Below are 19,602 nucleotides of genomic sequence, written 5' to 3'. Positions count from 1 at the left end.
GTGTTCTCTTAGAGTCTGCATGAGCTCCACCCAGGATCTTCTAGCTTTCATGGTCTCTGGTCTGGTGTAATTCTCATAGGTCTTCCTTTATATGTTACTTGCCCTTTTTCTCTTACTGCCCTACGTATTCTTTCTTTTTTAGTACATTTGGGGTTTTGATTATATGACGGGAGGTATTTCCGTTCTGGTCCAGTCTGTTTGGAGTTCTGTAGGCTTCTTGTATATTCATGGACATCTCTCTCTTTAGGTTAGGGAAGTTTTCTTCGATAATTTTGTTGAAGATATTTGCTAGCCCTTTAAGTTGTAAATCTTCACTCTCATCAATGCCTATAATCCTTAGATTTGGCTTTCTCATTGTGTCCTGGATTTCCTGGATGTTTTGGGTTACAAGCTTTTTGCATTTTGCATTTTCTTTAACTGTTGAGTCCATGGTTTCTATGGTATCTTCGGCATCTGAGATTCTTTCTTTTATTTCTTGTATTCTGTTGTTGATATTTGCATCTATGGTCCCTGATTTCTTCCCAACATTTTGTATCTCCAAAGTTGTCTCACTTTGTGCTTTCTTAGTTGTTTCTACTTCTGTTATTAGATCCTGGAAGTTTTTGCTCAGTTCTATCATTTGCTTGTTTGTGTTTTCCTCTAATTCTTTAAGAAATTTTTGTGTTTCCTCTTTCATGACTTCTTCCTGTTGATCAAAGTTCTCCTGTATTTCTTTAAGTGATTTTTGCATTTCCTCTTTATTGGATTTTGTATTATCTTGAATTTCTTTCAGTGATTTTTGTGTTTCCCTTGTAAGGGCTTCTAATTTTTGATCCATTTTCCTGAATTTCTTTAAGTATGTCCTTCATGTGTTCCTGTACCGGCATCATGACCAGTGATTTTAAATCCAAATCTTGTTTTTCTGTTGTGTTGGGGTATCCAGGACTTGCTAATGTTGGAGAATTGGGTTCATATGCTGCCATAATGCCTTGGCTTCTCTTAGTAACGTTCCTATGTTTGCCTTTAGCCATCTAGTTCTCCCAGGTGTTAGATGGTCTTATTGTCACTGGCTGGTGCTTCAACCTACTGTAGATCTTTAAGGTTATCTCTGCAACACTGGATGACTGGGTTTCTTCTGGCACAGATTACTGATATGCTGCCTTCCTCTTTTGTGCCTTTGGAGCCCTTCTCAGTCTTTCCTCAGGCAATGTTATACTTAGGTTGTCAAGGTCAACTAGGTGTTCTCTGTCTGCTCTATTATGGAGCGAAGATGTTGTGGTGGGGTCACTCCCTCTGTTGATTCTCACAAAAGACACAGGTCCTGTGATGGACTGGCTTGCAGATGAACTGCCTATGTGCTCAGTTCCTGAGTGCAGGCAGACCCCTGGCGGTTTGCACCACCAGAAATCTAAAGCTCAGGGTGATACAGTACTTAGTGACCCTTTTCTGTCCTGGCAGGCAGCGAGTATGGCCCTGGGGCTTCTCTCCTAATGCAGCTCACTGGGCAGGACACAGGCCCTGCGCCTGGCAGGCTGGCAGACAAACCCGCCTATGTGCTCAGTTCCTGAGTGCAGGCAGACCACTGGTGGTTTGCACCACCAGAAATCTAAAGCTCAGGGTGATACACTACCTAGTGACCCTTTTCTGTCCTGGCAGGCAACAAATATGGCCGCGGGTCTTCTCTTCTTCCGCAGCTCCTAGGGCAGGACACGGGCCTCCAAAAGTATCAAATTTTAAAAGTTAAGTAACTTCACTAAACTCACAAGATTGTTAGAATTTTTCTAATTAGAGTTGCAGTTAACTCCTACTGGATAAGGGAAATTTAGTTTTCTCAAATAGTGTGTCAAAGACTATATCATCCACCCTCCATTGCAGATTCAATCCCAGAAGTAGCTGGCCCATTTGATTGTTTGTTTATTTATTTGTTTGTTTGTTTTTGTCTTTTGTAGGGATGGGATGTGAATGATACAAAGGAATGAGAATGGGAAAATATTGTTCCTAGTTATGGAGAAAAGGGTGTATTGTAGATAAAAAGGAGAACATAACCAGAAGTAGTTACATCTGAGAGAATCCAGAATGAACATGCATAAAGACAAGCTATGTGGAGAGGCTGGAGGAGGAGCCACAGAGTAAGAGAGGAGATTTGGGGCAAAAAATTATCCAATTGTCCAAGAGACTGGCATAGCCAAAATATCTGAGTTATATATGGACCAGAAGACCTGCAAGGGGGAAGCCCAGGGGCTACAGATTTTAAAGTAGGGGGTGTAGGGTGCCTTATGGCAGCCAGGGGGGCCCTGTAACAAGTAGAGACTGAGGGATGCTGAGAGAACCTGGTGGCTAGCATCAAAGTATCTTAATAGGTAGCACACATAGTAATTAGACTCAAAGACTATACAATCTGGTGAACTCCTACACAGTTATATTATCCATTTGGCAAGAACCCAGTTCAAGATGTTTTTGTTTTTGTTTTTGTTTTGTTTCATTTTATGTTGACATTAGATACTGATAGATAAAAGCTAGAGTAGCTATACAAACATATAAGTAATTTAAAAATAAAAACAGAATTGTAACAATTATAGCTATTAATATTCTAAATATCTGCATATTTTCTAGTGTTTGTAACTGTATTATAATCATACCCCTTTATACACTATTTCCCCTCACCTAGTGACTATACTCTCTATGACTCTATCAGTGCCCAACATTAAATGGCTAGAGGCTGGTCTATCATCAGACCTGCTTAAATGAGTATTTTTCTCCACTGGCTTTAATAGCATATATGGTAATACTAAATGATACACTTAGAAATCTAATAATGCAGTGCAGCTGCATTATTTTGCACATCTAGTGCAAAATAGCATCCTCGACTCCCAAACACAATAGCTCCTTTGTTCCTGCCTGCTGATCTAGGGGCAAAGTGAAATCATTGTTAGTGTCCTGGAAGTGTCCCCTCTTATGAGTCAAGAACTCTAAGCCAGTAGAATAAAAGTTCATAATGATAAGACATCTAAGCTGTCCAATTTATTGAATATTATTGCATATATTGTGCATATTTGGTGTTGTCAATGCCTCTGAATGCTATAGTTTGTTTTTCTCTGTGACATAGATTTGCATAATATCTTACTTGCTTATCAAGTATAATATTGGACAATGCACAGACATTAGTGTTCTGATTTACTTCTTAAGTTCTACATTGCTGCTAATAGTTATATATTCATTCATCTTTTAGTTTGAATGACATCAACAATCAAATGCATTAATCAAAATCTATTTTTAACTTTTCCATTCAGTAATTAGTTGTCTTTTATTAATTTATCATAATCTCTTCTTAACTATATTTTAGGAACAATTTTTACACACTTCTGAATTCCCCATCACTTCTTGTTCCCCTGGTTGATACCATATACACCATACATTTCTCCGTGGAGGATTAATTGTTTCTTATTGCCAGAGATATAGAGAATAACTTTCAAAAAAAAGTTACATCCCGTCTGTACTAAAGAACCAAGGCCTTCTCTCCCAGAAGAAAAATTAATGGTCTTTGGAAAATTCTATCCTCTATTTCAGTCATCTTCATTAACACATGTGATTCTTAATAGAATTCTTCAAGCAGCTCTGAAACTCATGTTCATCATAGCCACTCCCTCCTGCATCTGGGAGATAATGATCTCCATTCCTCTGCTCTAAACCTAGGAAAATTATGCATTGTGGCCTGACTATAAGCCATTTTCCATAGGAGGCCACAGATCCAGGGGAATTTGCCGTTTTGTCATCAACACAGAAGAAATCTCAAGGGTGTATAATGGTAAAGTTGAATTTCTGACAAATAACAGAGCGTAGAAAGGGAGAAAACAAGAGATGGGGAACATTGTATTTTTTTCCCTCACGTATTTGTCTCCAAAGAAAATTGTTATTCTTTATTTAGTTTTCTTTTGTTTTGTCTTTCTCCCTTATACTCCACATAAATCATAAATGAATCTAACTTAGATTTATCACCCACAAGGCATCTAACTCAATTAGCCGATCCCAGCTGTTGCAAAAGCTGTACAGTACTTCTGTAAGATAGCACATCTTCAAGGGAAGTGTTTGATTTATCTAAAATACTAACGAGACCATGTACTGGAACCTGTTCTAAATTTCTTTTTCTTTTGAAACCAAGCATCACCTCACATGGCTTCCTCTGATAACACCTACATTTTCTTATAACAGGAGTTCAGAGTCTTGGTGGCATGCAAATAAATGTTTGCTAAGAATTATTACAATGCAAAACATAAGTCTGATGAATACTATTTAAAATAATTAGCTTAAATAATCAAATGCCAGATGAGAATAGTTTCTCCTCTAAAACATAAAATTTCTCTTATTTTAATATGACTTCATTTTTTTATTATACTCAGTGTAGTAATTACTTAGTAGTTAAGTGTTCAGAAACCTAAGTAAAATGAATAGGCTATTAAATATAATAGAACAATTAAAATCTCTGTAAGTATTTTGAAATTAACAAAAATTTATGTTATCATTTAATAGTTTCCCAGAACTCTTGTCATTAAACAAAAGTCAGTGACCCTCACTGCTCATGAGAATCTAGTTATTAATATATTACATATTTTAATATGGAGAACATTTATCACCATGCGTGCCTGTCTTTCCAGTGTATTTAAGTTAAGTTGCATTAAAAGTTAAAATATCTTTGATCAGAAATTTCTTCATCAAAACATGTCTTTCTCCTGAGACAGAAGGTCTCTTTGTGGCTAAGTTGAAATCAATGCCTTTGTATGCCATTGAAAATAACTGCTCAAATTGTTATATGCAGCCCATTTTCCAATAGGGTAGTTTACTGGATTCAAAAATATAACATAGGACTTCTCAATACTTATTCTCTTTACACAAGACATACAAAGAATGAACAGTGTGTACTTACACATACATATGGGAAAGCAAATGAATTCTTATTGCCCTCTATTTATTAACTGCTTAGTTATAAAAATGTTCAACGTTTAATTTACATTTTAATTACTCAGTATAATAACTCAACATTCTCATGTACATGCAATACAACTCAATCCCTTATTATCATGAATAAATAGACAGCCATTTACCTCTTTCAATGTCTCAAGTTAGATCATCTCTTTGTCTAAATATGAATCATTATTCAAGCAATATTTCTAGTTTTCTATGAATATTGGAATGTTTATATGCATACAAAATTTTAAAATATTATTCTTTCCTTTTCACAGACTATATCATTATTACATTTGCATTTTATAATTGTCTGTATATCCCAGTGGGATTGTATATGAGCAAGTTCACATATTAATACATATATGTGTACAACATAGAAGAGTCACTTTAATGAAGTAAAAAATGTTAGTCAGACATGTCTATCATGGTATTTGTTTACTTTGCATACATTAATGAATTTGTTTAGTAGTATTAGGATACAAAATATGAATCATCAGCAGTGGCAAGATCCAGAAAAATCTCTGTTAAACTAGCATGAGTCAACAGGGGTGGTAAGAAGAACCACCTTGTACATTAGGAAAAGTTATCTGCCATGCCTCTCTCAATGAAGTAAAAATAAATTAAGATGTCAGACCAAGAAAACATTACAAGGCTAGCTATTCAATAAAACCATCATTGTCCACTGAGTCCTTTTTATACATTCTCCAAATATCACATCTTCCCACTGGACTTGCCTTTAGCAAAACACCATGTGAGTCTGCTTCAGCAAAATACTGCATGAGTCTGCATCACAACACAACCAGAAACTTCCCCTTCACAAGTCCCTGGCTGTGAGGATGATATGAAATAACAGAGCTCCAACGGAGAAGAAAACATGTCTCTTCATTTCAATCCACCACTGTTCCTATACAGGCTCTTGAGTATTAGAATATGAGAGGACAAACTCTCATCACCAACCAAATTATAATCACAAATATTTAGAGATTAAAGGTGAGTTTTCTGAAGCCTTAACTCATTTGATTATTTTATGAATGTATGTTCATACTTACAGATGTATATAGTGATGCTTATATCATACAAATTCTATGAAATAATTTGTGCAATAGGTCTTGAATTTTTGACAGCAGTATGATGGAATTAGGTAAAGGTGTGATGCTTTGGAATGCAGGAGATTGATTGTACCTGGGTTGTGAATTCCAAGTTGCCTGCTGTAATTATTTCTGATGGCTAAACAAACATTACACATGAAAAAATTTAATATAAGTGAAGGCTATTCAGAATTGAAATAAAATTTAAATTCTTTATAATATTGAACTCCAGAGAAAAGAAAAAAATTAAAGTTCCAATATAAAAACATGTGAAAATTATAAATTATGAAGTGCATCAGGACTGGAAAAGACAGAAGAGAAACCAGAATGCTAGTTGGTTGGATCCTGAAACCATTATGGACATCAACATGTAAACCATAAAGTATTCACCAAGTGCATAATGGCCATGCAGAGCTATATCATTCTAATATCATTTCAGGTCACAATTACTTTTACAGGAATATATTTATTTTTATAAGTAATGGTTTTAGTCTCAGTGAAGATAGCACATGCCATTTCCTAGGATATTATACGATTCTTGATCTTTTATTGAACTAGAGAATAAACAGGGTTTTTTTACATTGTTACCCTTATGTAAAGATATGATTGATAAACTTGACCATAACCATGGATCATAAAAATAATATTAGCTAGGAACTATTATTAGCTGGATTAGTAGTGTAAACAATGATTACCCTACACTAAACTAAAATCTCAAGTCTTTGTCTCTTCAGACAAGGTTGCTATATTAGGAGTTTCTGACTAAGTTAAAATCTTAGATTATATTAACTTTAAAGCTAAATTACCACAATTTAGAAACACTTGATTAAGAATTCTTACATGAACCTAACACCAATTGCCTTCATGGGTCCAGGGAGTACCACCCTGACCTTGTCTCCTGATTGTGGGAGGCAGCCTATGTATCAGTCCATATAAAAAGCACATGGACATAAAAAACTCTCATGCCTTTGTTTCCTCTTTTGCTCTCCTCTCTCAAACAAATGAGTTTTCTTCATTGCCACTAATGTTGATTCATCACTGACTTTAGAATTAACATTTTCAGGTATCCATTGTGGACTAAGAACCATGTCTGGAGGAAGATTCTAAGTTCTCAATGCCAGAATGGTACTACTGAGACTATCAGCCTTGTGGAATGAGAAATGACTGGGTCATTGGCCTCCCCAGTGAGAGAGCATGACTGTGGGTATACTCTAACTACTTAGCTTGTAAGCCTTGATACTGAGTAACTACTGACTTCTCAAACTGTAGTAGTGATTCTGCTATTTCTGTTAGTGGAAACTAATTTATTAAATTCAACAAATTGGTTCTGTTCTAGAGAACCCTGACTAATATAGCACCATAATACCTGAAAAAGCAGAATAGGAAGCAACAAAGAATACAACCAGGACTGTCAAACTTATTAAGACATTGCCCTCAGAGTAGTCCAAGCTGATTTACCAGTAATAAAAAAATTACAAAAAGTGTGAAAGCAATAATGCAGATGTTATAAAAAATGCTAAGTTGTATCATGTGGCAAACTTTTCCACTGAAGATGCATCTTGCATATGCCTTATAGCCCCCAAAAATGGAACTCATGACAAACCAAGGAAATTTTGTGCCAAAGTCTAAGTTGCTGAACCAATATGTTTTTATTGGAGTTACAAATTAGAGTGTGGGTGAATATGTACTTACAAGAGCATATTTGAATCAAGGCAACTGTGTCACTGAAAAGACCACTCTCATATTGGTGACAACTCATGCAAATGGTACACCTGGAACTCTCTGCACAACTTCTAAGCACCTGAGTGCATTGGAAAATGTCTTCTGGCAGGTGACTTGTCATACTATAGTTCCTAAGAAGTGTATACTTCTATTTTCTATAAGCTGGAGGGGACTGGTCTAAATGTACAAGTTTTCCCTTTTCTCGAAATGCCAAACTTGTTGCCATATTCTTGAGAAAGTGATGATATTCAGAAAAAAATTGCTATAGAGCAGATAGAAACTTGCAATTTAATCTTCCTTTTAATTTATCACAGAAGTTATGCTGCATCATTTTTGTTAATCACTAAAATTCTGCAAAGTGGAGTCCTAATTACTGACCTAAGCTTCTGGAAGGCTGAGGCATGGAGTAAAGCATGAGGCCACCTTCAGCAACTCCCAGGGTACTCTTCTCATAGAGTGAGCAGAACAACCAATGCCAAAACAAGTATCTTCATTAATGATTTCTCCCTATTGTATATCAGGTACATAGAGCATTATAACCCAAGGAGTTGTCATCTGCAAAGTTCATATAAAAGAATTGTAAAAAAAAAAAATTCTATGAAGAGCCTTTTTAGAAAGTAGAAATATAAGTGTCATATGTATATGGCTTCCATATCTCCTTCCCAGCTATCAAAATGAAGGTATTCCTTTAACAGTCTTACAGCCACAGTACCATAATGTCATGGACTTATTGAAGTGAGAATGTATGTTACCATATGGTGAAATGGGATCTACAATGGTATATAAACAAAGTCCACTGATCTCAGGCTAAGTGTTTGGATATTAATTGACTGAAGTTTTCTAACACTAACTTGTTTCTTAATAAAATACCTAGATGTACTGTTTTCTGTCTGAAAATACAATACCCAGAAGATGCTCCAACATATAAGAAGAACATGCTTCACTATGTTTATAGAAGCCTTATTTATAATAGCCAGAAACTGGAAACAACTCAGATGTCCCTCAACAGAGGAATGGACACAGAAAACATAGTATATTTATACAATGGAGTACTACTCAGCTATTAAAAACAATGAATTCATGAAATTCTTAGGCTAAATAGAAAATATAATCCTGAGTGAGGTAACCCAATCACAGAAGAACACACATGGTATGCACTAAAAGTAGACATTAGCTGAGAAGCTTGGAATATCCAAGATACATTTCATAGACCACATGAAGCTCGAAAAGAAGGAAAACCAAAATATGGATACTTTGGCCTTTCTTAGAAGGAGGATCAAAATACCCATGGGAGGAGATACAGAGACAAAGTGTGGAGTAGAGCTAAAGGAAAGGCCATCCAGGGACTGCCCCAGCTGGGGATCCATTCCAAATCCAGACACATTCGTGAATGCCAACAAGAGCTTGTTGACAGGAGCCTGATATACCTTTCTCCTGAGAAGCTCTGCCATTGCCTGACAAATACAGAAGTAGATGCTCACAGTCAACCAATGGACTGAGCACAGGGTATCCAATGGAGAAGCTAGAGAAAGGACACAAGGAGCTGAAGGGGCTTGCAGCCCCTTATGAGGAACAAGTATATGAACCAACCAGTAACCCCACAGCTCCCAAGGACTAAACTACTCTTTGGTTAAGGAGTACACATGAAGGGACCCAGGCTCCAGCCACATATGTAGCAGAGGATGGCCTTATTGGACATCAGTGAGAGGAGAGGCCCTTGGTCCTGTGAAGACTTGATGACCCAGTGTAGGGTAATGCCAGGACAGGGAAGTGGGAGTGCTCTGGTTTGTGATCTGGAGGAGGGGAATGGGATAGGAAAAAGAGAAAAGGTGATAGCATTTTAAATGTAAATAATGAAATTAGAAATGATTAAAATATTCCTAATAGCTAAGTAAATTTACAATTCTGTGTAGGGTAGCATTCAAAATTATTCTTGGCTAAATGTCAATGGCAACAGGTTAGAAATATCTGATTCATGCCTTAAAAATAATTATATGAAAACACCTAAACTTCCTCTAACAGACAGTTTATCCCTAGACATATCATAACAAATGCAGCACCAAAGTAAAATATGATCCCACAAACCTCAAAGCATCCTTTCTTATGTGGCCTTTTTTTTTTCAGGATAGAACACACTTGGAGACTGTCATATTTATAGTCTATCAATATACATTGGGAAGACTAAGGGTTATCAGTTTTAACATTGAGAACTAACAATTTAGGTTACTATTAAATTTGCAAGATAGAGTTTTAAAGTAAAGTATGTTTTAAAAAGAGATGCCATGGTGTTTGTGCCTATAATTGCCCATTATAAACTACACAAGACAAGGAAAATTAAGTGCTCTAATGTTATATTTCAACTTGGCTTAATAAAACAACCTCATGTTATTTGTGTCCTTCAATCAAATATGAATTTAGTAGCATTCTGTATAAATTAATTAATTACATGAGATAATAGATACTATTATATTCTACCACAATTGAACATTGAGTTACTACATTGTTTTTAAACAATGACGTCATCAAAAATGTTATTTATTGCTTGCCTCATGATCTTTTGTCTAATTGAAGCAAAGTAGAAGTGATCTATGATTTTTTTTAATGACTTTGCACATTGCAATTTTTTCTGAGCTTTGCAAATTTATAACCAAGTACTAAAACCAAAAAAGCAAAACAAACAAACAAAAAAACAAAAACTAAACAAAAACAGAAACTAAAAACAAAGACAAAACCAAAACAAAATATAGCAAAAACTTACTTAGGCCACCTGTGGTGGGACAATTCTTCTAATAAAATAGAGAAGATCTTTGCTCCAGATCATTAACATTGATGAGAAAACGTTAACATAATGTTCAGTAATGAGTATGAAAAAGGCTCAATAAACATTTCTCTCAAAACAAATGAATGAATGAACATAATGTGTCCAAAGTTTTATTTCTGATAATAGAGTAACTTTCCTTACATTTTGAATGTGCTCTCATGTGCTGTAAAAGTTGGAAGAGTTTATATTACATCCTCCCAGCATGATCCATTTGCTCTCTTACTTCCTAGACATTTTAATTGAGGCTACAATTCCAAATTGTTTTCCAATGTGTCCTTCACTAGCATACGATTTCCCCAGTCAATCCATATACCATTGTTTTTGTTTCTCCAGTAATCCATTATTATCACTTGGCTAAGCAAACACAGCTGGGTAGTAATGAATTGAGTTCTTACATTTATAGATAAACTTGCTATAATGTTGCTCTACAACTCTTTCTCTGAGACAGAGAAAACCCACACAATAATTCTACTTTTCAATCTAGCCTCATAAAGACATATTATAATGTTGTAGCAAGGGCAATTGTATAAATGATCATTTGATTTTATTTTAACATGCGAGTGTATATGCCAGAGAGGAAGAAGAATATAAATAGCAGTCCTTCTAATTTTCCTTAATGAGTTTTAATTTTAGTTAAAATATACTTACATCATTTACCCTCTACATTTTCCTCACTCTAAGAACTCCCTGTCTCCCCTACCTCATCTCAATCCATGGCCTCTGGTTAATAATTATAAATGTTACATGATTCATATATATGTAACATACATAAAAAGCTTTTCAATTTGCATAGGCTGACATCAAACCCAGAATTCTCTAATCTCATTCTCCAGAAGTCAGAGATTATAGATATATACCACTATGCCTGACTGCCTGACAATCAAATATTTTTTAAGAAAATTAAGTGTAAAAGAAAACTCAAAATGGTATATATATATACATATATGTGTGTGTGTGTGTGTCCATGTGGGTGTATGTGTGTGTGTGCACATATGTGCATTTGTATGTGTGTTTTCTCTATTTATAGTTAATCATATACTTTGGGTAATCCAAAAATTTGTATTAAATATATAAAATTTTTATATTAAAAATATGGAAGGATTTGCTTTTTCCTGAGATTTTTAATTTCTAACACTTTACTGTATAAATATTATCATTCAAATAATGTGTGATGTTTAATTTCATTATTGGAGAATCAAAATCTGAAATATTTTAATGCTAATATATGAAAAGCAATTTATGTCTATAGCTTGATATTTTATTAGTTAAAAACTTCAAATACTAAAAGGACAAATCTAAATATATTTGTTTCCCTTTAATTACCTTATGTAATGTGGAGATGATGTGGGCAACTGTACCAAATATGCATATGGAGACCAGAAGACATTCTCAAAGTGTACGCTCTTTCTTTTTACTGTGGAGATCCTTGTCATTCAACTTTGCTTAGGCTATTCAGCAAGCAGCACTATCCACTGAGCAATCCCATCAAACGCAAAGATAAAAATTTAAACTTATATCTTTCCACTGCTAGAAATAAGGTACAGGTGTCAAGATTTTTATGGTTTGTTAAAACTTAAATGCTATTACACCACACTGAGTTCCAGTCTGAAAGCTCTAACATTGTAAGCAATTAAGTTTGCATGCTCAGTTAATACTGGCACCTGGGAACCTGCTAATTTGCACATAAACAAAGCTCAGGTTTCCATTTATACTCTCTTTACACAAATAAATTTTCAGTAACTAGACCAGAAGAATTTTCATATTTCCATACAAAGTCAAGCTGACAGGGTATTGGTTTTTCCATCAATTTTGGTTTGTCACACTGTTACCTATTAAATAAAGACACTACAAGGAATCCTGCCAATGAGCTGCCCCTGGAATGTCAAAAAATTTTGGAACAGCATTGGCTCTTTTATAGTAAATCTTGATCTTTCTTTATTTTTCTGTCTTTAACATGAGTGTTGAGGGTAATCTTTATTCTGTCTGCTTAGAAATCATATTCTTTCTTTGTTTATAGTCAAAGAAAATAAGAATTGCAAACATCTGAGAAACAAATACACTGTTGCAGTTTTGTTAGGCTGCTGGTTTGTTTTGATTTTACTGTATATAACTGGAGTTTGGGCCAAAGGCACTCCTCTGGCAAGCCTCAATATCTAGGTGTGTACATGTTTTTTACTTTGGCAATCAAGTTAATTAAAAAATGAAGATGCTAAGCAGCAGATGAAAGTGTTTAAAATCAAGTTTTAATTTGGGAGGAACATATATCTTGGTGTAGTGAATCTAAATCTCTTACCTGAGTAGAGCCATGTGTTTTATGTTTAGGCAAAAACAAAACCAAAACCAAAAAAGAATTAGATACAATAGAGGTAGTTATGTCTATAATAAAGTAAATCTAAATCTCTTCCCTGAGTAAAGTCATGTGTTTTATGCTTAAACAAAAAAAAAAAAATTAAAAAAATTAAAAAATAATTAGAAACAATAGAGTTAGTTATGTCTATAATAAAGTAAACCTGTTCATATTATGTTGAATAATAGTTCATTGTCTCCAATTTGTATTGAAACTTGGTATGAAAATGTTTCGCTTAAGAAGGACAAATTTGTACTTCTGGTATGAGCTGATTCCTTGAGTAGACCTTGGCTTCAGCTCTGCGTCCAATCCTGCAACACACAGAAGGAGCTGGACTCTCGGAAGCTCTAACATCCCTGAGGAACATAGGTGAGGTGGCCACAACATCAGCCCCAACACAAACCTCAGGCATAAGTGAGACACCCAGGGGATCCAGAGACAGAGAAACTCCCTCTTGTCCAGTGGCACAGTGCCTTCTGGTTTGAGCACTAGCTCTGCACCAAGACCCACAACATCTAGAGGAAGCTCAAATCCCAGGTGTTTTAACATTCCCAGGATTATAGACTCATAAGATCACAGGACCTCAGGAGCTTGATAAACCAGGATTACAGAATTTCAGAGACAGCTTGACACCCAGGAACTGTTATATCCAGGATCCCTGGATCACAGGATCATAGGATCACAGAGACAGCTGGACTCTGAGATAACACTAGAGATAAGCAGATGGCTACAGGTGAGAGCAAGAACTTAGACAACAGAAATCAAGGTTTCTTGGCATTATCAGAACCCAATTCTCCCACCATAGAAAGTTCTGGATACTCCCTCACATCAGAAAGGCAAGATTCAAATTTAAAATCACTTCTCTGGAAGATAAATAGAGTACTTTAAGAAGGACATAAGTAACCTCCTTAAAGAAATACAGGAGAACACAGGTAAACAGGTAGAAGCCCTTAAAGAGGAAACACATAGTCCCTTAAAGAAAAACAAGAAAACACAACAAAACAGGTGAAGGAATTGAACAAAACAATCCAGAATCTAAAAATGGAAATGCAAACAATAAAGAAATCACAAAGAGAGACTACACTGGGTACAGGAAACCTAGGAAAAAGATTAAGAGTCATATATACAAGAATCACAAACAAAATACAAGCAATAGAAAAGAGGTTCTCAGGTGTAGAAGGTACCATAGAAAACATTGACACAACAGTCAAAGAAAATACAAAATGCAAAAAGCTCCTAACCCAAAACTTTCAGGAAATTCAGGAGAAAATGAGAAGACAAAACCTAAGGATAACAGGTAAAGAATAGAGCAAGGATGCCCAACTTAAAGGTCCACTAAATATCTTCAACAAAATTATAGAAGTAAACTTCTCTCACCTAAAGTAAGATGACCATGAACATACAAAAAAGCCTAAAGAACTGCAAATAGACAAGAACAGAAAAGAAATTGCTCTTGTCATATAATAATCAAAACAGTAAGTGCACAAACAGGAAAGAATATTAAAAACACTAAGGGAAAAATGTCCAGTAACTTATAAAGGCAGACCTATCAGAATTATACCAAACTTCTCACCAAAGGCTATATAAACCAGAAAAATCTGGAGAGATGTCATTCAGTCCCTAAGAGAACCCAAATGCCAACCCAGACGAGTATACCCAACAAAATTCTCCATAAAAATAGATGGAAAAACCAAGATATTCCATGAGAAAAAACAAACTTGCTCAGAATTTTTCTACAAATGCAGTCCTAAAGAGGATAGTAGACGAAAAACTCCAACATAGGGAAACTACGTGGTAGAAAAAGCAAGAGAGTAGTCTTATTCCAAAAAAAAAAAAAAAAAAAAAAAAAAAAAAACCAAAAGAAGATAGCTACACAAACACAATTCCATCTCTAACAAGAAAAATAACACGAAGCAACAATCACTTTTCCTTAATATCTCTTAACATCAGTAAAGTCATTTCCCCCAATAAAAAGACATAGACTAACAGAATGGATATGGAAACAGGACCCAACATTTTGCTGCACACAGGAAATGCACTTCAATGACAAAGTCAGATACTAACTCAGAGTAAAAGGCTGGAAAACAATTTTTCAAGCAAATGATCTTCTAATACAGAATAAAATCAACTTTCAATTAAAATTTGTCAAAAAACATAAGGAAGAACACTACATACATGCCACAGAATAAATCTACCAAGATGAACTCTCAGTTCTGAACATCTATGCTCCAAAAGCAAAGACACACACATTCAAAAAACTTTATTAAAGTTCTAAGTACACATTGTACTTCACACAATAATAGTAGGACACTTCAACACCAAACTCTCAGTAATGGCCAAATATGGAAACAGAAACTAAACAGAGATGCATTAAAATTAACAGAAGTTCTGAACCAAAAGTATTTAAGAGATATCTATAGGACATTTAATACTAAAACAACAACAACAACAAAAAAATACCTTCTTCTTAGCACCTAATGGTACCTCGTCCAAAATTGACCAAATAATCAGTCATAAAGCTTCTTGTTTCCTCAACAGACACAAGAAGATTGAAATAATCCCATTCATCCTGGACTAAAGCTTGTCTATAATAACAAAAACAATGGAAAGCACATATGCACATGGAAACTGAACAATGCTCTACTCAATGACAACTTAGTCAAAGAGGAAGTACTGAAAGAAATTAAAGACCATTTAGAATTTAATGACAATGAAGACACAGCATACCAAAACTTATATCACACAATAAAAGCGGTGGTAAGAGGAAAACTCATAGCTCTAAGTGCCTCCACAAAGAGCCTGGAGAGAGCATACACTAGTATCTTGAGAGAATACAAGAAAGCTCTAGAGCAAAAAGAAGCAACTATACCCAAGAGAAGGAGACGGCACAAAATAATTAAACTCAGGGCTAAAATCAACCAAGTAGAAACAAAAACAAAAATACTAGACAAAGAATCAAGCAAACCAGGAGCTGGATCTTTGAGAAAACCAAGATAGATAAACCCTTAGCGAGACAGAATATCCAATTCAATAAAAGCAGAACGGAAAAGGGAAACATAACAACAGAAACCAAGGACATTCCAAAAACTATCAGATCCTACTACAAAAACCAATACTGAACAAAATTGGAAAATCAGGGTGCAATGGACAATTTTCTAAACAGATACCAGGTAGCAAAGTTATGTCAGGATCATCTAAACAGTCTTATTATCCCTAAAGAAATGGAAGCAGTCATTAAAAGTCTCCTAACTGTAAAAATGACAGGACCATATGGTTTTCGTGCAGATTCCTACCAAACGTACAATGATGAACTTATACCAATATTCATCAAACTATTCCACAAATTAGAAACAGAAGAAACACTATGCAATTCATTCAATGAAACCACAATAAAGCTTATACCTAAACCACACAAAGACCCAACACAGAAAGACAACTTCAGATCAATTTCTCTTATGAAGAAAAGTACAAAAATGCTCAATAAAATTTGCACACACTGAATTGAAGAACACATCAATACAATCATCCATAATGATCAAGTAGGCTTTATGCCAAGAATGCAGGGTTGGTTTAATGTACATAATTCCATCAACATAATCCACTATATAAACAAACTCAAGAAAAAAAAACCCACATGATCGTCTCATTAGATGCTGAGAAAGTATTTGAAAAAAATCAACACCCCTTTATTTTAAAAGTCTTAGAAAGATCAAAAACTCAAGACCCATACCTAAATATAGTAAAAGCAATGTACAGAAAAAACAGTAGTCAAAATCAATATAAATGGAGAGAAACTTGAAGCAATTCCACTAAAACCGGGACTAGACAAGGCTGCCTACTCTCTCCCTACCAATTTAATATAGTACACATATCCTAACCAGAGAGCAATTAGACAATGAAAGGAGGTAAAAAGGCATACAAATTGGAAAGGAAGAAGTCTAAATATCACTATTTGCAGATGATATGATAGTATACTTAAGTGACCCCCAAAATTCTACCAGCAAACTCCTAAACTTGATAAACAACTACAGATAATTGTCTGGATGTAAAATTACCTCAAACAAATCAGTAGCCTTCCTCTACTCAAAGTATAAACAAGGTAAGAAAGAAATTAGGGAAATGACACCCTTCACAATAGTCCCAAATAATATTTCATACCTTGGTGTGACTCTAACTAAGCATGTGAAAGATCTATATGACAAGAACTTCAAGTCTCAGAAGAGAGAAATCAAACAAGAACTCAGAAGATGGAAGGATCTCCCATGCTCATGGATTGACATGACTAATATAGTAAAAATGGCTGTCTTGCCAAAAGCAATCTACAAATTCAATGCAATCCCCATCAAAATTGTATTTGTATTGGTACAGAGACAGGAAGATCAGTGGAAAAGTATTGAAGATCCAGAAATGAAACCACACAGCTAAGGTCACTTGACATTTGACAAAAATGCTAAAAACCATCCAGTGGAAAAAGGGCAGCATTTTCAACACATTGTACTGGATCAACTGGAGGTCATCATGGAGAAGAATGCAAAGTGCTCCATTCTTATCTCCTTATACAAAGCTCAAATACAAGTTGATCAATGACCTTCACATAAAACAAGATGTACTGAAACTAATAGAAGATAAAGTGGTTGTACCAGCTTGCAATTCCACCTGTAGTGGAGGAGTGTTCCTGTTTCTCCACATCCTCACCAATAGCTGCATTTTCCTAAGTTTTTAATCTTAGCCATTCTGACTGGTGTGAGGTGAAATCTCAGGGTTGTTTTTATTTCCAATTCCCTAATGACTAATGATGTTGAACATTTCTTTTTTTTTATTGATATATTTTTATTTACATTTCAAATGATTTCCCCTTTTCTGGGTCCCTACTCCCCTCAAGTCCCATAAGCCCTCTTCCGTCCCCCTGTTCTTCCATCAACCCCTTCCCATTTCCCTGTTATGGAATTCCCCTATACTCTTGCACTGAGTCTTTCCAGAACCAGGGGCCACTCCTCCATTCTTTTTGGACATCATTTAATTTGTGGATTATGTCCTGGGTATTCAAAATTTCTAGGTTAATATACACTTATGAGTGAGTGCATACCATGATTGATCTTTTGAGACTGGGTTAGCTCACTTAAGGTGCTTTGTTGCTACTTTGTTTCCAACCCAATTCCCTGGTAATAAGAAAGCTCAACTCAATCAGTTAACAAAACAAGCTACAAGCCTAGATTTGGCAGACCTCCCATTACACTACTCTATTTCCATCTCTATTATCCCATATAACTTGTGGTTTCTCCAGGCCATGAGCTTCTCTCTCTGCTGCCTCTCCTTTTTCCTGTCACTCCTCCTCTTCCTCTTTATCCCCTGTTGCTCCTCCCCTAGACTCTCAGTTCCTCACATTTCCTCCTGCCCAATCATTGGCTCAAGCCTTCATTTGAAAAGTTAAGGTGGGGAGGTTCACAAGACAACTCCTCATCTGCAGCCCTTCTGAGGAATGGAAATAGCATAAAAATACAAGCCCATGGCTATCCACAACACTCCCCCCTTTCTGTCCAATTAAAAGACTCTTTTATCCCAGACATCAATTGAGCACAATTATTACCATTTTGTAATTTATAATGTACAGGATAGACCTAACACCCAGTTAATCATTTTTTTATCAATTAAGTAGTACCTGTCATCTATTCAAACTTAAAAGACTTATAAATCCACACCTGACTCAAGTCCTGGCTTTAGACTGTAACCCATCTGAAAACCATCCTCTCAAATCTGTATCTTTCTAAATGCTAAGGAGCTTACTGGCTATAAGACTATTAGTCTTCAACCCCATCAGAAATCCAAGAATGACTAATATTACCGGAAATTAGGAGAAGCACAAAATATAACTTCTAAAACTTAGCCAATTTATAGAGACAGTTGATCACCTGGACAGGCCCTATACACCAAAATGTTGGAGCATCATTCTTCAGCCTTCTGACTCAGGATCATCTGACAGGCCTTGGTAATGCAGAATTTCGAAGGGCTGATTACTCTGTCTAGGAAGAGATTATCGGTCGACTATTCCACATAGTGTACCCTTTTTTGAACAGTATTTGTCTGTAGATGAAATGAGGCAATTCTTGCCTGGTGACTGTCTCACCACAACTGAAGCAACTTCATTGATATACAAGTTTTTTAGTTCAAGAAAGGGGTGCTGTCAGGAGCAGACAGTTCTCAGTCAAATGATCTTTAATAAAGAAATGTCAATAAACATTATATTCTGTGGACTTCTGACACCTTCGAAGACCATCTGTCTACCTAAAACATCTCTGAACTGTTAAGCCTTGACTATTCTTGGCTGTTTTTAATCGAAATAATACATGAACACCCTTTTAACTAACTCACAACCACGAGTTTGCTATCTGGCCCTTAACTTGTATTACTTAATCATCTAAAAGCAGTTCATACTAGCAGTTATAGAGAGACTGGGTTTAAGCCTTGTATTCCTAAATTTGTTATATAGGCACAATGCCTACATGGGAGTAACAATAATAATCCCAGTTTTATATCAATAATAAATTTATACCAATGAAAACCTTAAATTTACATCAAATAAATTCTGAACCAATATAAGAGAATACAACTTCAACTTTGTATCAATGATAAAGACTTCTACCAATGTAAGATTGCTAACATATCCCTATTTGTCTATTTCCATA

Source organism: Apodemus sylvaticus, chromosome 12 (assembly GCF_947179515.1).
Source record: "Apodemus sylvaticus chromosome 12, mApoSyl1.1, whole genome shotgun sequence".
In the NCBI taxonomy this organism is placed as follows: Eukaryota; Metazoa; Chordata; class Mammalia; order Rodentia; family Muridae; genus Apodemus; species Apodemus sylvaticus.
The sequence above is the reverse complement of the archived record's forward strand: the minus strand, read 5'-3'. Positions refer to the sequence as shown.